This window comes from Pongo abelii, chromosome 16 (assembly GCF_028885655.2).
Source record: "Pongo abelii isolate AG06213 chromosome 16, NHGRI_mPonAbe1-v2.0_pri, whole genome shotgun sequence".
In the NCBI taxonomy this organism is placed as follows: Eukaryota; Metazoa; Chordata; class Mammalia; order Primates; family Hominidae; genus Pongo; species Pongo abelii.
Genome location: NC_072001.2, coordinates 88355808 through 88379693, shown reverse-complemented (window position 1 = coordinate 88379693; position 23886 = coordinate 88355808). Strand labels below are relative to the sequence as shown.

The window sequence follows — 23886 nt, the reverse complement described above, 5'->3', positions numbered from 1 at the left end:
TTTCTTGAGTTGATTGCAGGAGGAGAGGGTGAGATAAGTTAGGAGAAGAAAAACAGGGATCGGATCACAAAAAGCCTTTTAAGTAAGATTAAGGGTAGGGGTATTATTATGAGGTCAATACAAAGCCATTAGATCTTTTGAGTAGGTGGTACGCAGTGTAATTGCATTTGCATTTTTAAAAGATTACCTTGTCTATACGGTGAGAAGAAACTGGAGGTGGATAAGAGCAGAGGCAGCTCCCTCAGGAGGTTGTTCCTGTAGCCCAGGCCAGAGATCATGAGTTGGACTTGAGGCTGGGGCTGGAGAGAAGCGGCCAGAGAAGAACACATGGCTAAAGCAGGCAACCTGAAAACTTTCAGGAAATTATTGTCATTAGAGGACAGCCTGGCAAAATGCAAATTGTTCTGTCCTTATTTGATCTCAGCTGGACTATGAACTCTGGGGGGACAGGGACTATTTTGTATTCATCCCCGTTTCCAGTACTACGGAAGTACTCAGGAAATGAATGTTCTTCCTAAGTGAGTCTCAGTGACATGGTGTTTGGATAGAGTGGTAACTCTCACGCCTTTGCTGACCCACCTTTATTAGGGAAGTTCAGCAGCGATTGTGAAGTCAATGTGTAGCACTACTGCGGCAGGGACATTAAGGTGCAGAAGCCTTACCCAGTTCACAGTGCACACTGAAATACCCAGGCTGGTTTTTCCTGACTCAGTTCTCTTCTGCCATCTGCTGGGACAGTCCTTCATAGCACATCAAAGCAAGATCACCAACGAAGACAAGCCTGAAAGCTTTGTGGGTGCCGCGGTGGACAATGACTTGGATAAGTTTACAACTTAGTCAGAGATGCAAGTATCACATCCAAACCACTGTGTATTTGAAGCTAATCTTCAGTATTTATTTCCCAAAGACAAAATGTCTTTTTTATAAGAATGAGTTCATGTCCTTCGCAGGGACATGGATGAAGCTGGAAATCATCATCCCCAGCAAACTAACACAGGAACAGAAAACCAGACGCTGCATATTCTCACTCATAAGCGGGAGTTGAACAATGAGAACACATGGACACAGGGAGGGGAACATCACACACGGGCCTGTTGGGGGGTAGGGGGCAAGGGGAGGGAGAGCATTAGGACAAATACCTAATGTATACGGTGCTTAAAACCAAGACGACAGGTTGATAGGTGCAGCAAACAAACCACCATAGCACAAGGATACTTTTTTTTTTTTTTTTTTTGAGACGGAGTCTCGCTCTGTCTCCCAGGCTCTGGAGTGCAGTGGCACAAACTCGGCTCACTGCAAGCTCCGTCTCACGGGTTCACGCCATTCTCCTGCCTCAGCCTCCCGAGTAGCTGGGACTACAGGTGCCCGCCACCACGCCCGGCTAATTTTTTTGTATTTTTAGTGGAGATGGGATTTCACCGTGTTAGCCAGGATGGTCTCGATCTCCTGACCTCGTGATCCACCCGCCTCGGCCTCCCAAAGTGCTGGGAGTACAGGCGTGAGCCACTGCGCCCGGCCGCACATGGATACTTATGTAACAAACATGCAGGTTCTGCACATGTATCCCAGAACTTTAAAAAAAAAGTCTTTTTTTTTTTTTTTTTGAGATAAAGTCTTGCTTTGTCACCCAGGCTCCAGGCTGGGGTGCAGTGGCATGAACATGGCTCAGTGTAGCCTAGCCTCCTCCTGGGTTCAAGAAATCCTCCCACCTCAGCCCCCCAAAGTGCTGTGAGATTACAGGCGTGAGCCGCCATGCCGGCCCATGCAGACCATCTTAAATGTCTGTATTCTCCTTTGAGTTTTTGCAACAACCTTACGATAGGCATATATTTTAACATTTTTTAGACAAGGAAACAGAAACACAGACATTTAAATGAAAAGCTAACTTTGAACAATAAACAAGTAGCCCGAGCCAGGACTGAAGCTTCCTTGACTCCTGGTTCCATACTTTTCTCACAACGTCTCAACGTCTCCAACACACCAAGGGAGAGTTCCAACAGGCTGAGACATGCTGCTCATCTGCAGCAGGGAGAGGGCAGGCCTAATGTGAAGGCTGACAAGGCCGGTGGCTCCCTCAGCACAGAGATGCAGAATGTTGGCATGGGGTGGGGTGGGGGAGAGCAACAGAAACAATTCTCCACGTTCTATGTTCCCCCAAGATATGTCAAGGTGATGTTTCCATGGGAAAAAATTTTTTAAGTATATGAAAACTAATAGAACTTGAACTTTTGGTGGGCGTTGTCAAATAAAATAGACCCTACTATTTTTGTTAATGTGTGTGGTTAAGACTAAGAAACTATTGCACCATCCTTTTTTTTTTCTCTCTCTCTCTTTTTTTTTTGGAGACAGGGTCTCACTTTGTCTGTCGCCCAGGCTGGAGTGCAGTAGTGAGATCACAGCTCACTGCAGCCTTGAAAAGCTGGGCTCAAGCAATCCTCCCACCTGAACCTCCCAAGTAGCTGGGACTACAGGCATGTGCCACCACATCTGGCTAATTATTTTTTACTTTTGTAGAGACAAAGTCTTGCTATGTTGCCCAAGGAATCCTCTTGTCTCACCCTCCAAAAGCACAGGGATTACAGGTGTGAGCCACTGCACCTAGCCAACTTTTCTCATTTAAACTTGTTATTCTTGTATGAATGCCCAAATACATTCTTGGTGTTAAAAAATCCAAACATTCAGGTAATGCTAAACATTCCTTTTACTACAGGTTTCAAGCCTTCCCCCAAAGACAACCACAGTCAGGAGTATGCTTCCAGATCTTCTTCTAGGAAATATGGGTGTTCTATGGGAGCATAGTCTTGTTTAGTGTTTTATCTCCCTTATATGAATGGGATCTTGCTCCCCATTCCCCTCCCCAGGCCTCTGGAAACCACCTTCTACTTTCTGTCTTATGAATTCGACTGCTCTAGGTACTTCATGTAAGTGAAATCACACAGTATTTGTCCTTTTCTGACTGGCTTATTTCACTTAGCATCATGTTTCAAAGGTTCTTCCATGTGGTAGCCTGAGTCAGGATTTCTTTCTTTCTTAAGCTGCATAATATATTCCATTGTACGCATGTACCACGTTTGGTTTATCCATTCTTCTGTTGGTGGACACTTAGTTTGCATCCACCCTGTGGGCTATTGTGAGTAAGGCTGCCATGAACATAGGTGTACAGGTATCTCTGAATTCCTGCTTTCCATTGTTTGGGGTATATGCCCATAAGTGCTGCAGCAGCTTTCTGAGTACATTTCAGGCTGCGGGTGTCTTCTTCACTTGAACACCCCTTGCATTTGGGCTGTTTACCATAGTTACCCACTGATGTAGTTTGGATTTATCCCCCTGCAAAAATCTCGTGTCAAATTGTAATCCCCAATGTTGGAGGTGGGGCCTGGTAGAAGGTGACTGGATCATGGGAGTGGATCCTTCATAAATGGTTTAGCACCATTCCTTTGGTGCTGTATTCATGAGAGAATTCTCACGAGATCTGGTTGTTTAAAGGTATGTAGCACCTCCCCGCTGTCTCCCTCCTGCTCCAGCCATTTGAAGCGCTTCTCTCTCCCTTCACCTTCCGCCATGATTGGAAGCTTCCTGAAGGCTCCCCAGAAGCAGAAGCCGCTATGCTTCCTATACAGCCTGCAAAACCATGAGCCAATTAAACCTCTTTTCTTTATAAATTTCCCAGTCTCAAGTGTTTCTTTATCGCAGTGCAAAAATGGACTAACATACCCACCCACCAAGGGCACTCCTTTTTCCTTTCTAGGGTAGCTATAGGCTTAAACAAGTGGTTCTCCATTTCTAAAGATTTGGGGCAGGAGAAAGAAGCTGTTCTCAGGCTCCTGTACTGTAAGACTCAGTTCGAATGTCCCTGCCTCTGTTGTCTTCCCTGATCAATCTAGGGACTGAGTGCCCTTCTCCTTTTCACTGCGGTAGCACTGTGCTCTCTTATTTAACAGCGCAGTGTCGCTGCTCTTTGTTTAGAGTCCCATCTTCCTCAGGATCCTGCGAACTCCTTGAGGGAGAAGATTGTGCCTTTTCAGTCTTTGATCTGCTGTATTGTACACAGTGGACAGTGTCTATTTTTAAATTTTTAATTAATTTTAAAAACATCTTTAATAATTATATACAGTTTAAAAATTCAGGACCGGGCGCAGTGGCTCACGCCTGTAATCCCAGCATTTTGGGAGGCCGAGGCAGGTGGATCACTTGAGGTCAGGTGTTCGAGACCAGCCTGGCCAACATGGCAAAACCCCGTCTCTACTAAAAACACAAAAAGTAGCTGGGCGTAGTGGCCGGTGCTTGTAATCCCAGCTACTGGGGAGGCTGAGGCAGGAGAATCACTTGAACCCAGGAGGCAGAGGTTGCAGTGAGCTGAGATTGCGCCACTGCACTCCAGCCTGGGCAACAAGAGCCAAACTCCATCTCAAAAAAAAAAAAAAATTCAGGCCAGGCGCAGTGGCTCATGCCTATAATCCCAGCACTTTGGGAGGCTGAGGAGGGAGGATCACAAGGTTAGGAGTTCAAGACCAGCTTGACCAACATGGTGAAACCCCATCTCTACTAAAAATTAAAATAAAAAACATTAGCTGGGCATGGTGGCATGTGCCTGTAATCCCAGCTACTCCAGAGGCTGAGGCAGGAGAATCACTTAAACCCAGGAGGTGGATGTTGCAATGAGCCAAGATCGCACCACTGCACTCCAGCCTGGGTGACAGAGCAGGACTCTGTCTCAAAAAAAAAAAAAAAAAAAAAAAAAAATTCAAAGAACAAATAAAAGGTTGGTAAATGTTAACTTCCCCCTCCCTATCTTAGTGCTACACTTCAGAAGGAAACACGTCTGTTTCAATTTTCAGTCCTCTGAGTGGTAATCAGCTTCTCTAAGTAGTAAACTTGAACCACTATGCCACCAACCCTGTAGGAGACAATCTATTGGCTTCTGCTTTGGTTGATGAGAATTTAGTTCACCTGTACCACCAGCCACCTTTCTGGCCCCCATTGGTTCCAAGCCTTCACCCCGTCCCCGCCCATCTCCAGGCCCATTTCCTTGTGGCTTTGCAGTTCTGCCCACTTACATATCCTGTTTTTTACTTTGGGCAGCCATATCATGTGCTTTGGATAATGGGATGTTTGCAGGCATGATGTAAGTAGGGGTTAGAAAAATGCCTGTGGTTCTGGGCACAGTGGCTCACGCCTGTAATCCCAGCACTTTGGCCGAAATGGGCGGATCACTTGAGGCCAGGAGCTCGAGACCAGCCTGGCCAACATGATGAGACCCCGTGTCTACTAAAAATACAAAAAATTAGCAGGGCGTGGTAGTGTACACCTGTAATCCCAGCTACTCAAGAGGCTGAGAGGGGAGAATTGCTTGAACCCAGGAGGCAGAAGTTGCAGTGAGCCAAGATAGTGCCACTGCACTCCAGCCTGGGTGACAGAGCAAGACTCCATCAAAAAAGAGAGAGAGAAAGAAAGAGAGAGAGAGAGAGAGGAAGGAAGGAAGGAAGGAAGGAGGAAAGATGCTTGTGCAGTAGGCTGTGTTCTGTTGTACCTCTGTCATCATCTGGCTAGCCTGCTGGTCTTGGGAGAAGGATAGAAGATGTAGGGCAACACCATCCCAGTGAATTGTAGACTTGCAGACAAGGAGCAAAGCAATCTGGCCAGCCCAGCTAGATCAACTGAATTCTAGCACATCTGTAGATGGGTGAACAATCATAAATGATTATTGTATCAAGCCACTGAGTTTTGGGGTAGTTTGTTATGCAGCAGTAGCTAACTAATACATACCATGATGTACCTTCCCAGTCCCCCTCCTCCTTCTCCAGTTATATCACCATTTTTGTTCCTCAATTGTTACCAGTTTAACCTTTCTCATTTCATTAATTATTGATGGTATCACTTCTCTCCCCATTTTTTTTTTTTTTTTTTTTTTGAGGTGGAGTCTCACTCTTGCTGCCTAGGCTGGAGTGCAATGGTGTGGTCTCGGCTCACTGCAACCTCTGCCTTCTGAGTTCAAGCGATTCTCCTGCCACAACCTCCTGAGTGGCTGGGATTACAGGTGCCCACCACCACACCCAGCTAATTTTTGTATTTTTAGTAGAGACGGGGTTTCACCATGTTGGCCAGGCTAGTCTTGAACTCCTGACCTTAGGTGATCTGCCCACCTTGGCTTCCCAAACTGCTGGGATGACAGGTGTGAGCCACTGTACCCGGCCCCCATTTGGTATCATAAGTTTATTTTCACTCTTCTTCCTTCCACTGCACTCACCACTTTCCAACAACTGCTTTCCATCAGGTACAGCTTAGCTTTTACACAGAGATGTTTGATTTCACTAACATTTTGTTTGTAATAGAACTTTCAGACACTTGGAGCTTTCTAAGTCCATCAGGTTTCTATGGAGGAAAACTGACAAGATACTCTTTTAGAGCAAACCCACAATTTCCCATGAGCTAGTTTAATGTGTTTCTCTTTCTTGCAATCAAATGATCCCAGATTAATACACCCGCAGTCCCATCAAATCTCCTGGGACCGAAATGTAAGCAGAAGGAAGACTGAATGGCAGGATGTGACTTCTTTGCGTTGAGTTATGTTGGATTTTAGCGGTGGTAATAAAACCCTGGGATGTTTCCTCTCTGACAACTCTTTCTACTGTCACAAACATTTGTGCTAGTAGCAGATAAATAGCACACATCAATTAAATGTAACAACTATCCCTTACAAAGCTCTGTCTTAATTAGTAAAGATCAATTAAACCAAGATGGGCATTGTGCCCAGGAAGTCAGTGTGGCATTTAACAAGAAGGATATTCTTGGTTGATACACTTTGCCATAAATTTTTTACTAGATAAAATAAAAAAATTTGGAGATGAAAATGAGTAGATATTTTGTAAGGTTTAGGCTGGAGATGGCGATGTTGGAACCTGGAATTCTCAATTGGTAAGAATGCTATCCTTGGGTGTGAGGAAGCTCAGATCTTTCCTGACCCCTCCACACCTACATGGGTCAGAGAGTGTAATGAGGGACCCTTCCTTTCTTCAGACATTGGGTCCTTTATTTCCCCCATATTCTCTGGAATCGTGAAAAGAACCTGGATTTGGAAGTAGACAGTTTTACATTTGAGCAGCCACTTTACCGTGGCTTGGCAAGTGGAATTTGGGCAAGTTCCTTAATGTTTCTGATCTTCAGTTTCCTCAAATAAGGAAAATAAATAAATGCTGAATAGGTTCTGCTGTGAAGAGTGAATGAGCCAAGCATATCATATGCTTGAGTCATAGAACATCACAAAAGGTAGCTGCTTTTATTCTTACTATTATTATTCATCACCTGAGACACATATTTATCTTAATATTTAACTTAGCTCACTTTATTATCCCATACAATTTATAGTGAGAATGTATTTTCCCCCCTGATATCCTTTCTTCTGTGATAACTCCAAGATCTCTCCTCCCTCCGGGATATTCCTTGATACTTGGATGCTTTCTCTTCCAGTGGAGAAAACCGAAAACAAGGGTGTCTAGGATTTTTGGCTGTTTTTGCTTATCCTAACACACAGTGGCACTGTTGAAACAAGCAATCTTGCCACTGGGTGCCATCCTTCTGGTCCAATGCCCAGAGATCTTAGAGAACCAGATAGGCACCTCCGTGGAATATAGAGATCTGGGCGGCAGCTGCTATAGCCCATCTCAGCCTCGTGGAGAGATCACTTTTATTTAAGTACGGCTTGTGATGACTATCATGTGTGCAGAAGGGATCCTCACCCTGGTGTGCCCTGCCTGTGTCTGAGACTCAGTCCTGCTCCCCTGTTTAATTACTATGAGTTTTGAGTTGACACATCCAGAAGCTCCATGACAAGTGATTTCTCTCCATGCAGACAGCTACCGTCATACTCAAGTAATTAGCATTCTTCTCCCCAGCAGTATCCACTTGCAGGTTCCTGCCACAAAGACGCCCTTGTAGGGAACCAGCTCTGAATAAAGCTTGGAAAGCTCACACCTCCCTGGGCACATCTCTGCCCAGATGAGTTCCTTGGACCTGGATGTTTCTGCCCACACTCATGAGACCTGGGCTGGAATTAGAAGGCTGTCAGTGCTGAGGGAATGTTGGAATTAACATCACGTGTTCACTTTCACCTTTTAAGCCAAATCTCAGGACTTTAAATGCATTGAGGGCATTTGCCATGGGAAGGAGAGGCATGAAGAGATACCCAAGATAAATGGTTTAATCGGGAAACAAATTGGCAAACTAGGTGTATAACATGATCCCATTTTCCTGTTTTTTCTTTTGCACTTCTCTATTGTCTGAATTTAATGTACAGTTATAAAGAGTGTGAATTAGTTTTACACATAGTAAAAAATGATAGATTTAAAAAACCACCCTATTCTGCCGGCAAGTTGGTTGGAAATAGAGGCTTCAACTGAAAGAAAAAAGTAGGGGGATAATGTGGTGCCTTTATCAGGATTGCTTTTGGAAAAATTGAAAAATCATCAAAATTATTTGCTTCTAGTGTTATATAATCCAGAATCAAAATTATTTTAATATTTTTAAATTTATTTTTGAGACCGAGTTTCACTCTGTCACCCAGGCTGGAGTGCACTGGTGCAATCTCGGCTCACTGCAACCTCCACCTCCCGAGTTCAAGTAATTCTCCTCCCCCGGCCTCCTGAATAGCTGGGACAAAATTATTTTTTAAATGAGCACAAAGTAAAATTCATAAGGTAATATAAAACTATATTGTGAGCCGGGCTTTGCTTCCTTAAAATGATTTCTAAAGAGATAAAAACAATTTCAAGGGCCAGGTACAGTGGCTCACGCCTGTAATCTCAACACTTTGGGAGGCCCAGGAGTTTGAGACCAGCCTGGGCAACATAGTAGGACCCCATCTCTACAAAAAATTTAAAAAATCAGCTGGGCATGGTAGTGCATGCCTGTAATCCCAGCTACTTGGGAGGCTGAGGCAGGAGGATCACTTGAAGCCTGGGAGTTCCAAGCTACAGTGAGCCGAGATTGTGCCAGTGCACTCCAGTCTGAGTGACAAAGCGAGACCCTGTCTCAAACAAAACAAAACATCCGTATCAAAGTCTAACAGTAACCATACACTAAGGACAACAGCAGAATCAGGCAAGAGCAGATGGTGTTTCTGTCTCCTTGTCGCCAAGAAAGGTTTCTATGCCTTCCTTTCATGTAGGCTTCCTTCTTCTGTTTTTACTTTTGATCAAGTGGTTAGTGGCTGTATTTTTTATATTTGATTATGCCTCCACAATGTAGAGTGTCTGAGCAGCATCCCTCTATTCAGTTAGAGATTAAAAACTGAGGAGATGAGGGAAATTGACATTTAATGGATACCAACTGGTACTGAGCACTGGGCCAGTGACTCTACTGTGGTCATGGCTCAGAAGCCTGTGTCCAAGAGGGTTTAAGAGCAAATTCAAAGGTGCTGGCTTTTATTTTTTATTTATTTATGTATTTTTTATTTCTATTTTTTATTTTTGAGACAGAGTCTCGTTTGCCACCCAGGCTGGAGTGCAGTGGTGCAACCTCGGCTCACTGCAAGCTCTGCCTCCCGGGTTCACACCATTCTCCTGCCTCAGCCTCCCAAGTAGCTGGGACTACAGGTGCCCGCCACATGCCTGTAGAGACGGGGTTTCACCATAGCCAGGACGGCCTTGATCTCCTGACCTCATGATCTGCCCGCCTTGGCCTCCCAAAATGCTGGGATTATAGGCGTGAGCCACTGCACCTGGCCAAGCTGCTAGTTTTCAAGACACTTGGTCCTTGGATCCTGCATCTATGAATGTGGGAATTGCAAATATGTATACTCCTTTATCGAAGAGAAGAATTCAAATTTTTCCAAATATATATTCAAGTCTATTTTAGCTGCATATGTTTTCTGTATTAATTGGGTGATGTTAGCTGCTGTAGCAGATTAACACCACTTCTCAGTGGATTAACATGAACAAACATAGTTCTTTCTTAGTTTCCTGGTCCATACTGGTTGGGAAGTGTTCAGTATGGCTACTCAGAGCCCAGGAGCCTTCTGTCCTGTGGCTCTGCCCTCTGCTTGGTCCCCAGAGTTCTTTTCATTCAGTGGATGGGTCAGGGAGAGCGATTGTGTGGAAGACACACATGTTTCTTAGTCACTTTGACCTAGAGGAGACAACAGCACAGCATCATTTCTTTGGTGAGAACTAGTCCTGCCTAGAACTGGGGCTGGGCAGCCCCTTCCCACAACGACTGTGCACGGTGGAAAGGATCACTTATCTTTGATGGTCAGCCAATCCTTTCTACCACGGGTATACGCATGACTCCAATCAATGATTCCAGAAAAATGTAATATTTAATGTCCTCAAAGTCATTTTCCAACTTCAGCAGTGAAAATGGCAAGAAAGAGAGGTCATCTGGAGTCCACTCAGAGAGAAGGTCGAGATTCAGATCAGGCATCCTGGAGCTTCCCGTTTGTATTTGCACAAGCAATCTATCTCCAGACCTGATATCTCCTCAGCAGGTTGGTCAGAGGGCAGGCAGAAGCATCTCTATCTGTCAACAATTTTTTTTTTCTTTAGATGGAGTCTCGCTCTGTTGCCCAGGCAGGAGTGCAGTGGCGCAATCTCGGCTCACTGCAACCTCCGCCTCCTGGGTTCAAGCAATTCTTCTGCCTCAGCCTCCCGAGTAGCTGGGACTACAGGCATGTGCCACCACGCCCGGCTAATTTTTGTGTTTTTCGTAGAGACGGGGTTTCACCATGTTGGCCAGGATAGTCTCAATCTCCTGACCTCATGATCCACCTGCCTCAGCCTCCCAAAATGCTGGGATTACAGGTGTGAGCCACTGTGCCCAGCCCCACCTGTATCACTGATGAGGATTTATTTCCCAATCAGCAACCCTGGACAACCAAATAGTGCAAACAACTACATGTATGAATGACTCCCAGGGGTTTCTTTTTTTTTTTTTTTTTTTTTTGGCAAGATGGTATCTTAAGAGCAGGAAAAAATTGACCAAGTTCTTATGAGAGAGAAATAAATTCTTCCATCATGCCGCTGTCGGTAACCATAAATAAGTCGCCATAAATAAGATCTAGGTCTTACAAACGTGTCTGCTACCTAGGACAAGCCCAGAGCCAAATCACATCTCACTATCCAGAACGTGGTTGACAAAAGTGCCAGTTTCCCTTAGACACACAGCATATTCCTTGCTGCAGTGTAATTGGAGTTTTTTAAAAAAAAAAAACAACAAACAATTTGCGGAAGAATTGACATCTTAAAAAACAAAAAAAAAACAAAAAAAAAAAACTTGTTAACAGAAGATTCCATAGAAAAGGAACACAAGAGTGAGCGGTTGGGATCGGCGTTGAGCCTCATAACTATCTCTTTAGTGTCTGACTTGCATCTGTTCAACTAGGTCTGTTTTATTAATGCTTACTGGCCTAAAGCTACAGCCATAATATTAAAGATGCGATGTTAGCACAGCAATGACATATAGATTGTTTTCCATAGGAAAGAAATTAATGCTCGTGTAGGATATTGAAGCCCTGGCTTTCCTCCAACTTTCTGGCCTCCATGTTCAAAGGCTGGATTAAAGGTAAGATTACAAAGGGGCCCCTAAGGGGGTTACCATTAAGAATGGGATAGAGATCAATGAAAGCTAGACTAGGGGACTAAGGCTGAGATATCACCTCACCTCAATGTGAGACCCAACTTCCTCTGCATTGCTCAATCCTCAAGCATCAGTTAATCCATATGGACTAGCAGGTACTTGGTAAAGAAGGAAACAAAGTGATCCCTTGACTCATAAACATCCAAACAGCTTTGTCAGGCAGGTGGCAGAATTTCATTTATCATAAATGCTGGGGTCCTTTTGTCACTAAGAGAGTGTAGCCACCTCCAGTTTGATCCAGGCCAATATTCATGCTCAAAATATTGAAGGGTGGAGCATTTAAATTCAGTTTCTAGGCAGCTGCCATCTTGGATACCAGGGACTCTGAGGCCCCAGCCCAGGAGGCCCCTCCAAGCAGACGAGAACAACGAGAGTCTCAACCACAAGGGAAGGTGGGGGTTGAGTGGGAAGATCACAACCCAGTAACTTGGTCGGTGCTTCAGGGCAGGGCTCCAGACCCATGAATAGAGAGGGCCTTAGAAACCAGAGGCTGGGTGGAGGCAAAGCCGCACCAACGGAGTGCACTCAGAATCCGGAGCCAGGGGACTGGAGGTGATGCTGCTCCGGACTCCTCGAGATGTTCAGACTAGATGCGTCTGATAAAAGAAAACTGACTCCTCAGGAACTCCCTCTCCTGTGGGAACAAGTTCCTCTTGGGAATGGTTGCTTCCATGGGTTCTGGGTCAGAGGGAGATTAGACTGTGGCTGACCAGCCTAATTAGGGCTTTGTTCCTGAGCTGAGCTTGACAAAGTTCTTCTGCAAAGAGTAGTAAATATTTTTATTTTTATTTATATATATTTATACATTTAGAGACAGTCTTGCTCTGTTGCCCAGGCTGGAGTGCAGTGGTGTGATCTTAGCTCACTGCAGCCTTTGCCTCCCAGGTTCAAATGATTCTGCTGCCTCAGCCTCCCTAGTAGCTGGGATTACAGGCACGCAACACCACATTCTACTAATTTTTTGTATTTTTAGTAGAAACAGGGTTTCACCATGTTGGCCAGGCTGGTCTCTAATTCCTGGCCTCAAGTAATCTGCCTCCCTCAGCCTTCCAAAGTGCTGAGATTACAGGTGTGAGCCACCATGCCTGGCCAAGAGTAGTAAATATTCTTAGCTTTGCAGGCCATAGGCTCTGTCTTGCTATCACTCAATTCTGCCCTTGTAGCACAGAAGCAGCCACAGACAATATGTAAAAAATGGACATGGCTGCATTTCCCACCCCCGCAAAACAAAACCTTTATTTACAAAAACAGGCAGTGGGCCAGATTTGTCTTGCAGAATGTAGTTGGCTGACACCTGTTCTGGAGAAAAATACTCTTTTCTGCACAAGGCCATCCCTCCTATCCATCAAGCTTCTTGTTTACGGCCCAATGCGGGTGCTCCTTGATACTTCTATTTTCCTCCTTTCTCCTTTGCTTTTCTCTGCTCCTTTTTTGTTTCTCTCTTCTATATCTTCAATCTCTTACTGTTTTTCTTGTAAAGCACTTGCCCACCACATTGTAATGTAATCATCTGCACCCAGATCTATCCTGTACTGGACTTCCTTAAGGCTCTGTTTCTGAGAGTTTGTAGTTTTTCCACAATGTTTTTTAGGCAGTCGGTGCTCGTTCAATGTTAGCTAATCAGCCTGCTCAACTGGGATATTTTACTCCTTTTCCTGAATGCCTGGTCTCCCCCTCCCATAACCTCCACAGCAGCTGTGTTTCAGGAGCAGCTCCTCCTCTCTGTTTGGAGCTCTCAGTGTTGGAGGAACAGCCACTGGGATGGGATTCTCTGAGTCCAAGAACCTTCAGCAGCTGGTCCCTGCCTGAAGAGAGAGCTGCTGTTCCAGTTCACAGCACACCTGGTTGTGACAGGAGAACAAAGTAGTCCTGGCAGGAGCATGAGTCAGACCGAGAGGGGGAGAAAGCCTTTTGGTGAAGGTCCCAGAAGGCAGAAGGCTTTTCATAGGGCTCGGGTCAGAGATGTTCCACCCAAGAGGATGTCTGGCAGGTGGCAGCTTCCTTTCTACACTCTTGCCCCATTCATCCTCTCTTTGGCCCTCATCTCTTCCAAGAGAAGGACTCCTTCCTCTTGTTTTGCAAAATGACTGATTGTCATTTATGCCAATCTAGTTGACAGACCCGGGTCAATGCAGGGCTAAGGTAAGTGTCTGACTCACGAGCCCCTGGGGCAGCAGCTCCTCTGATGGTTATAAAGAGCCACTCAGGAGATGTTGGGCCTCCGCACATGGTCTTTTTTGGGAAAGAACTTATCTGCTAAGTGTGCATCTTAGAGGCCTGCTGTAATTTTGGCTTCAGAAAGGGTGTTATCTGGGGCTTGGCCTGAATCCATGTTGCTCTTGGTCTCCTTCGGTGAGACATTTCGCCCTCCCACTCCTCCTTGCCCTCTTGCTAGTTTCACAGATGCACCAATGCATCCATTTTTAATCTGACCAAATCAATTACAAATGTTACAGATAGTAATTACCCAAGGAACTCCCGAAAACTAATTATGTAATATGCAATCCTCACAATAAATTACACCTTTCCTTTGGCTTGATGTTCCAGAAAACTGTTTTCTGCTCATGCCTGTAATCCCAGTACTTTGGGAGGCAGAGGTGGGTGGATCACCTGAGGTCAGGAGTTCGAGGCCAGCCTGACCAACATGGAGAAACCCTGTCTCTACTAAAAATACAAATTAGCCGGGCATGGTGGCACATGCCTGTAATCCCAGCTACTCAGGAGGCTGAGGCAGGAGAATCGCTTGAACCCAGGAGGTAGAGGTTGCAGTGAGCTGAGATCACACCATTGCACTCCAACCTGGGCAACAAGAGCGAAACTCCGTCTCAAAAAACAAAACACAAAACAAACAAAAAAAAACCTGTTTTCTGAGGAGGCAGAGAAAGAGTATTGCTCAACCCTGCCAGGGACGCTCACGAAGCGACTATTTAGCTCTGCTGCATGTTTGTGGGTGTTTGTCAGAGATGGCCACAGGCTCCATGCCAGGGCTCTGGGCAGCAGCCACATCATCTCTTGCCACTATGGGGGATGTTGCCAGAATACCCATGGGCCCGTGTCTTGTCGTTCCACCACCAAGAGAAACTTCAGTGTCCTTGGGAAAACCTGGGAGGCCACGTAGTGGAAAGCGAATAGCAGATGCAGGAGATGCTTAAAAAGGGAAGAGAAGCAACGTGTTAACCTTGGCCTGAGACTAGTGGAGTCCTGTTAAGGGATGGATCACTAGAGCATTCCTCAGTAACAGTGCCTGTCAGAGAAGAAACCCAGAGCAGACATTTACATTTTTCTTTTCTTGTTTTTTGTTCACTATCAACGGACAATGGAATATCAGAGTTTGCTGAATCTCAGCTTTAGGTACCAATAAAAGCTTTCCTTGACCTAAATGCGTTTGAAAAGCACACTATGCAATTATATCAGTGATAAAATGAAAAATTAGCTCATTTACAGGACTCACAGCCTCAGAGTTGCAGACCCTTCGCTGGGAGCTGCCATTCATGTGAAATGCTATTCATAACTGTTAATAAAATCATCAGGACAAAAGGGGAAACAGGGAGTAAAGTTGTAAACATCCGAAGCATGCAGCAGGGATGGAGAAGTTTAGCAACAATTGTTTATGTCGGGGGGGCCAAGGAAGGCTGACAGAATAAAAACGTTCTTTGAGTTTGTATTAGTCTAGAGTGACAGAATTAATGGAATATATATATGCACACACATATATAGGGGAGTTTATTAAGTATTAACTCACACGATCAAAAGGTTGCACAATAGGCCGTCTGTAGGCTGAGGAGCAAGGGGAGCCAGTCCGAGTTCCCAAACCAAAAAACTTGGAGTCTGATGTTTGAGGGCAGGAAGCATCCAGCATGGGAGATAGATGTAGGCTGGGAGGCTAGGCCCATCTAACTTTTTCATGTTTTTCTGCCTGCTTTATATTCACTGGCAGCTGATTAGATTGTGCCCATCCAGATTAAGGGTGGGTCTGCCTTCCCAGCCCGCTGACTCGAATGTTAATCTCCTTTGGCAACACCCTCACAAGCACACCCAGGATCAGTACTCTGCATTCTTCAATCCAATCAAGTTGACACTCAGTATTAACTCTCAGAGTCTCAATAGTAGTGAGAAGGTTCCCAGTGAGAAGGAGTGAGCTTGGGGGTGGTCCCATGTGCCTATGCACAGAGTTGGTATGTGTATGTGGCAGTGATTGTGTGTGCATACACATGTGCACATGCATTTGTCTGTGTGCAGATATTATTGTGTGCATGTGTGTATGCATGTGTGTGGATGTGAGTGTGTGCACGTGTGCATATCTGCATTTGCGTATGCGTTGCTGGGTATGGGTGTGTGTGCATATGTATGTGGGTGTACATGTGTGTATGTGCCTCTGTGTGTGCACGTGTGTGTGTGTGTGTGTGTAGGGACATTGAAACACACTAGATAAGATAAGAGCCCTTTACTCTCCTCCTGCAGCCTTGGCCTTTACTTCCCTGTTACAACCTCCATGGTTCTTACTGTAGATTCCCATTGAACCGAACGCCTCCTCTCCTAGGAGGGCCGCGGGATGGGGAGTCAGTGTGTTCTTCAGCTGCACACCCAGCCCTGAGCCTGCCTCCTGGTAAGTGCTAGCTCAGTGTCTGCAGAGTGGTGGAACTGCACCCCACACTGATGGGATGGGGGACAGTTAGTGTGCATGGCAAGCAGTTCTCATCTCACCTCCTTCCTCACCAGATGTGCTAAGTTCTATTTTGCAACATGAGCAGTCTAGGTTTTGTCACTTGTTTTTTGAGCATTGGTTTTCTTTTTTTTAGTTTTTTTGAGACGGAGTCTCTCTCTGTCGCCAAGCTGGAGTGCAGTGGCGCAATCTTGGCTCACTGCAACCTCTGACTCCCTGGTTCAAGCAATTCTCCTGCCTCAGCCTCCTGAGTAGCTGGGATTACAGGCACAGGCCACCACAACCAGCTAATTTTTATATTTTTAGTAGAGACGGGGTTTCACCATGCTGGCCAGGATCGTCTCCATCTCCTGACCTCGTAATCCGCCCGCCTTGGCCCCCCAAAGTGCTAGGATTACAGGCTTGAGCCACTGCACCCGGCTGAGCATTTGTTTTTAAAACAGAAATGCATTTTTTTGAATTAGCATGGACCCAATTCTGGCATATAGAATAAAGTCTATAGAAATATAAAGAAACTCTTCTTTTTTCAAAATTCTTGACATTGGAAGAAGTCAAACCTCATGGAATGCTCTCAGTGCCTTTTACTGCAAACCCCAACTTCTTTCTGGTGATTCTCACATTCTCGCCTCTTATGTCCACTTGGTAATCTGTCGTTTTAGTTTGGAAATGATTCAGGAACCTACCCAATCACTCCTTGTAAATGCTGCTTTTACGAAAACAGTCATTCTTCCTTGCCTGTGTCACCACAAAAGTTCTAGCTTGGTTTCTTTTTCCATTTCCCCTTCATTCTGCACACTTTGCTGAGGCTACTGTATTAGTCCATCTTGCACTGCTATAAAGAAATATCTTTACATGGCCAGAGCCAGAGGAAGGCGGGGGGCATGCTGCACACTTTTAAATAAACAGATCTCGTGAGAACTCACTCACTGTGCAGTACCAAAGGGGGATGGTGGTAAACCATGAGAAACTGCCCCCATGATCCAGTCACCTCCTGCCAGCCCCCATCTCCAACATTGGGGATTATAACTGAACATGAGATTTGGTGGGGACACAGATCCAAACCATATCAGTTACCTTTCAATAAGAAGATCTAGTTGTATTAAATGGGAAACTATGAAATTGCCAATATCCAACCTCTCTTGACCTGCAAAAATTTGCGGTCTAACAGAGGTCACCATGACACTGCTACCTAGCTCTTGAGTCTGTGTTGGCCTCTCATGACAATGGGTTTTTGAGAAGAAATTGCTGTATTTTGTTGCCTAATCGCTTCCTTAGGATTAAATAAGTGGAGTGGTAACCAGAATCTCATGTCCCATCAATGTCATTTGCTGGGTAACCAACAGCAAAAATCAGATATTTACCTCTGACATACAATGTTCAAATGAAATAGTAAAACGTCTCTATGTACACGTTTTATGCCTTTTTGTAATATCAATTGAATTCTATCCTTTCTGAAGTCACTACACCATTTCTCCCAGTATAAAATTGTCTACGAAATCTCAGAGTTGGTTCTGACACTACTAATTTTGAGTTGAGTGACCTTAGACAAATCACCTACTTTTTAAGCTTCACCTTTCTCATATAAAAATTAGGCATGTTAATAATAGTTAACTCATCGAACTTTTCTGAAAATTAAAATAAAAGTGCATATAATGTGGTAAATAGGGTGACTCACACCTACTAAGTGCTCCATGGAGTACATTGTACATTTTAAAATAACTCAAAGAGTGAGATTGGGTTGTTTGTAACTCAAAGGATAAATGCCTAAGGGGATGGATACCCCATTCTCCATGATTTGCTTATTTCACATTGCATGCCTGTATCAAAACATCTCATGTACCCCATAAAAATATGTACCTACTATGTTCCCCCAAAAAATTTTTTAAAAGAAAAAGTATTAAAATTTGTTTTTAATTATTTATTTATTTAGAGACAAAGTCTAGCTCTGTCCCTCAGGCTGGAGTGCTGTGGCCCAATCTTGGCTCACTGCAGCCTCTGCCTCCCAGCCTCAAGTGATCCTCCCACCTCAGCCTCCGAAGTAGCTGGGACTACAGCCACGCTGCCGTGCCTGGCTAATTTTTGTATTTTTTGTACAGACAGGGTTTCACTATGTTGCCCATGCTGTTCTTGGCCTCCCAAAATGCTGGGATTACCGGTGTGGGCCACCATGCCTGGACTTTTTTTTTTTTTTTTGAGACGGAGTCTCGTTCTGTCACCCAGGCTGGAGTGCAGTGGCACGATCTTGGCTCACTGCAAGCTCTGCCTCCTGGGTTCACGCCATTCTCCTGCCAGCCTCCCAAGTAGCTGGGACTACAGGCACCCACCACCACGCCTGGCTAATTTTTTGCATTTTTAGTAGAGACGGGGTTTCACCACGTTAGCCAAGATGGTCTCGATCTCCTGACCTCGTGATCTGCCCACCTCAGCCTTCCAAAGTGCTGGGAGATTACAGGCGTAAGCCACCGCACCCAGCCCATGCCTGACCTATTTTTATAGACACAAGGTCTCGCCGTGTTGTCCAGGCTGGTCTCAAACTCTTGGACTCAGGTGATCCGCCCACCTTGGCCTCCCAAACTGCTAGCATTACAGGTATGAGCCACTGCGCCCAGCCTATTTTTATAGAGACATGAGTCTTGCCATGTTGCCCAGGCTGGTCTTGAACTCCTGGCTTCAAGCAATCTTCCTGCTTTGGCCTCCCAAAGTGCCGGGATTACAGGCATGAGCTACTGTGTCTGGTCTAAAGTCTTTATTGATAACATTTTGAGTGATACTGATTAAAAAATAAAAAAGTTTTACCATAGATATTTGTGTTAGCTTTTTTATTGTTGTGTAACAAAATACCACAAGCATAATGGCTGAAAATAACACATATCTCACAGCTGGGCACAGTTTAGCTGGGTCCTCTCCTTAGGGTTTCACATCGCTATAATCCAGGTGTCAGCTGGGGCTGCAGTGTGTCTCATCAAAGGGCCAACTGGGGAAAAAGACTGACTTCTGAGCTCCTTCAACATGGATGGCAGAATTCATCTTTAACTGTAGGACTGAGGTCTGTTTCCTTGATGACCTTTGGCTCTGAATTGGGAGCTGCTCTCACCTAGGGACTGCCTGAAGCTCCTTGTTGCCTGGCTTATCTGTAGACTGTCTTACAACATGGCAGCTTGCTTCTTTAAAGCCAGCAAGGGCTTCTCCAGTCTGCTAAGATAGTATCTTATATAGAACATAACACAGGAGTGACATCCCATCACTTTTGCTATATTCTTTTGGTTAGAAACAAGTCAGGTCTCCCATCCCAGCACTTTGGGAGGCCGAGGTGGGCGGATCACTTGAGGTCAGGAGATCGAGACTAGCCCGGCCAACATGGTGAGCCCCCATCTCTACTAAAAATACAAAAAAATTAGCTAGGCGTGGTGGCTAATCCCACCACCTGTAATCTCAGCTACTAGGAAGGCTGAGGCAAGAGAATCACTTGCACCTAGGAGGTGGAGGCTGCAGCGAGCTAAGATCGTGCCACTGCACTCCAGCCTGGGTGACAAAGTGAGACTTCATCTCAACAACAACAACAACAAAAAGAAGTCAGGTCTTGCCTACACTCAAGGTGAGGGGATTGCATAGGGTATAACGGGTGACACATGAAGATCACGGGGCCCATCTTAGAATTCTGCATACTATAGTATTCTAATAATCTCTAATAGATGTCCAATAATCTCTAATAGATGTCTAATAATCAGTAGAGAATATTTTCAGTTTTATCTTCATTGAGTACCATTTTTTTAGATTTATAACTAATAAAACACTATTTTTATATTAATTACATTTCCTTCGCTTTCTTGTGAGGGTTTAGAAATTAGTCTATACATTTATCCTGGGCTGTATTTTTCTGTGGGCTTTCTAGGGTGTGATGTGAGTACACAGAGTTTACATGCACCTCACTGAAACCGTTTTTTTCCTTGCAGCACTGTAAGGGCTGTGGTAACATAGGCTGGGCACGGTGACTCACACCTGTAATCCCAGCACTCTGGGAGGCTGAAGCAGGCAGATCACTTGAGGCGAAGAGTTTGAGACCAGCCTGGGCAACATTGTGAAACCCCGTCTCTACTATAAAAGTACAAAAATTAGCTGGGCATGGTGGTGTATGCCTATAGTCCCAGCTACTCAGAGGTTGATGCAGGAGAATTGCTTGAACCCAGGAGGCAGAGGTTGCAGTGAGCTGAGATCGTGCCGCTGCACTCCAGCCTGGGTGACACAGTGAGACTCGGTCTAAAATAAATAAATAAATAAATAAATAAAAAACAACGTAAAGGGACTTAAACTCTTGGTTTAGTGTTACTTAACTTCCAAAGATTAACAGATTAGTCATATATAGTGTCGGTGCAGGTATAGGGAAACTGGCACTCAAGTTGTTAAGTTTAACCGGTACTTTCAGTTCCGATGTGTAGTTTGGCAACATATCAAAATTAAGAATTTGCATTTGCTTTGATCTAGCAATTCCATTTATAAGGATTTGTCCTACAGAAATATGTGGTTAAGAATATTCAAAGCAGAATTGTTTAATGTCAAGTAAGTAGAAGAAACCTAAATTTTCATCAGTGCTGTCGATTAGATATCAAGTCACTGATGCAACAGAATTTTACATAGTTGATTAAAAGAATGAGGCACGGCCGGGTGCAGTGGCTCACGCCTGTAATCCCAACACGTTGGGAGGCCGAGGTAGGAGGATCACCTGAGGTCGGGAGTTCGAGACCAGCCTGATCAACATGGAGAAACCCTGTCTCTACCAAAAATACAAAATTAGCCGGGCATGGTGGCCTACGCCTGTAACCCCAGCTACTCGGGAGGCTGAGGCAGGAGAATCGCTTTAACCCGGGAGGCGGAGGATGTGGTGAGCCAAGATTGCACCATTGTACTCCAGGCTGGGCAACAAGAGAGCAAAATTCCATCTCAAAAAAAAAAAAGAATGAGCCACATGTATTATGGCTATGAAAAGTTTTCTATAAGTTTGAAAACTTCAATTTTTTCAAGAGCAGTAAGAGAAAAATTTCCTTGTAAATAAAGTAATAGATTTTTCCTGGTACATAAAGAAAATATGACCTGGAAAGAATAGATCTTATATTTAAACAAAACAAGGCTTTGATTGTGTTAATACAAAATAAATATGACAAGGAAAAAATTAATTTTTTGTTAAATTCATTGTACTCAAGTTGGAAATCCTGGCTCCTTTCTTAGATACATACTATCTAATTTTATGTTGTTGTTATTGAGACAGGATCTCATTCTGCTGCTCAGGCTGGAATGCAGTGGCGCAATCATGCTCACTGCAGCCTTGACCTCCTGAATTCAGCGGATCCTCCCACCTCAGCCTCCTGAGTAGCTGGGACTATAGGCATGTGCCACCTAATATTTTGTATTCTTTGTAGAGATGGGGTTTCGCTTTGTTGCCCAGGCTGGCCTCCAATTCCTGGACTCAAGTGATCTGCCCACCTTGGCCTCCCAAAGTGCTGTGATTACAGGTTTGAGACACCACACCCAGCCTCCAAGTTTTAATATAAACATATTTCTTAATTTCACTGTGGAAGGGGTCACATGACAGTAAAAGAATGCTTTAGAAATTGTCATAGCTACAATGCATGGATCATTGGGACATCACCAGAAACTCCTGTATTCTATATAGAATACAGGAAAATCCTTATGAAGTTATCTTGAAGTATGGGAGCAATTTCTAACATTTTGGGTTTTTTAGCAAAGCACAATGTAGCTTTAATAAGACTAATGAGGACCAGGTTGTCATTTACAGGGACTAGACATCTTAATATCTGTTTTCTATTGGAGGGCTGGAGGGGCAGATTACATCCAAGCACTCTGGAATCTGTTTTCTGTGTGTGATGCAAATTGCATAAAGGGAAAGTAACAAAATCGTTTAAATTAAGCAGAAGTCTGTAACAAGGTTAAGTAAAGGCTAAATGTTGTCGTTTCTTGTTTATCATTAGGAACACGTGATGATGGTAGTGCTGGTCTTGAGGGTGACTGGGCTCAGAGATGATCATAGGTGCACCTAGGTTTTGAGGCCTAATTTTCTAGTTTCTAGAAATGAGGTTAGAAACAAGAGTACTGATCAAAATCTCCCTTGGCTATTACTGTTAATATGGTTTGCATCTAGAATGACACAGAAAGCTCATTACCCATATCTTGTCTAATGGCAGTGAGGAAAACAGCGTAAGTTCATGAACACAGGGATCTAGCCTTGGTTAATGAGGAAGAGTATGAAGCAAGGTTACTGACATTTCTAAATGTCTAGAATCTGATTTGAGGCTGGGCACGGTGGCTTACACCTATAATTCCAGCACTTTGGGAGGCCCAGATGGGAGGATTGCTTGAGCCCAGCAGTTTGAAACCAGCCTGGGCAACATGGCAAGACCCCGTCTCTGTAAAAAATACAAAACATTAGCCAGGCATGGTGGTGTGCACGTAAGATCCCAGCTACTGAAGAGGCTGAGGTGAGAAGGTCACTTGAACCCAGGAAGTTGAGGCTGCAGTGAGTCACGTTCACACCACTGCAGTCCAGCCTGGGTCACAGAGCGAGACCCTGTCTCAAAAAATCAATCAATCGATCAACCCGATTGTGGCAGATGAAAAAGTTGACAGTTTGATTTGGAGCTCATGGAAACTTTCAATTAATCTTTTCCCATATTTTGAATTTCTAGAGCAAGGAGACTGGCTTTCACAGAGGTTAGGGTTGAGTTCAGTTTTCTTCAGAAGAACTTCAGAATGCACTACAACAGGAAAATCATATTCTAGATGGAGTCAAGTCAATCTGTTTATATATCAGATACATCTATGATATACATGTAGCTACTATCTGATTATGTATTAATTAAATAGATCATAAATGTGGAATGATGGGGACTTTGAGAGATTTGTAACTGGAGCTGCCTTCATGCTTGTTAGAATGGTGGGGTGGAAGAGTTCCCAGTTTTAAAGGAGAAGTACAAGAAGACCCATAATGGTTAGCAAGATATATAGAACACGGTGGACATAGCAGCACACTTCTCAAGTCAGGTAAGCTGGGGCTGAAATCTTGCCTTTCCCACTTATTATGTGATCTTGGGCCAGATTGATTTACTATTTTATTTTTTATTTGTTTTCATTGAGCCTGGGCCTTTCTATGCTGCAGGTCAGTCTTGAACTTCTAGCCTCAAGCTGTCCTCTTGCCTCAGCCTCCCACAGTGCTGGGGTTATAGGACTGAGCCACTGTGACTCGCCCAGTTTACAATTTTTAATGGAGGGTGAGAGAGTCATAAGAACAACAAAGATGGTAAAGGGAATTTGAGGAGAAAAAAAAAAAAAAAAACAAGGTACAAATAAAAACTGCCTGAGTTCTTTTTACTGACTCCCTCATAAAAAGGCAATTTTCAGATCAAATGATTTTGCAGACATTGCCTTTCCTTCCTTACAGTGCTTATTTTTTTCAGCTCCAGGTTCAAGCTCAAAGGCCTAAAGTTTTCCAAACATCTGAAGAAGAAGATTTTTGAGACTGTCCCAGCCTATTACATAAAGGAAACATAACCGAGAATTTTGTCTAAATGTTTTTATTTGAAACA

General features: G+C 44.3%; 2 long non-coding RNA genes across 3 annotated transcripts in view; one reads left to right on the top strand and one right to left on the bottom strand.

The window, feature by feature from the left end:
• Window positions 1–2076, bottom strand: part of LOC129050182 (uncharacterized) — a 45204-nt gene extending 43128 nt beyond the window's left edge. Inside the window, exons 1-2 of the long non-coding RNA XR_008513735.1 lie at window positions 1949–2076; window positions 188–352 (exon numbers count right to left, since the gene is read on the bottom strand). This is a non-coding gene — a long non-coding RNA (uncharacterized LOC129050182). The remainder of the gene's footprint in view (window positions 1–187; window positions 353–1948) is intronic.
• Window positions 2077–11295: 9219 nt separating this feature from the next.
• Window positions 11296–23857, top strand: LOC129050183 (uncharacterized). 2 transcript variants are annotated; one of them, XR_008513736.1, is made up of 5 exons: window positions 11296–11373; window positions 11469–11553; window positions 16137–16234; window positions 23234–23344; window positions 23758–23857. It is a non-coding gene; the product is annotated as an uncharacterized LOC129050183 (long non-coding RNA). The 2 variants fall into 2 exon arrangements; XR_008513737.1 differs by lacking the exon at window positions 16137–16234.
• Window positions 23858–23886: the final 29 nt, after the last annotated feature.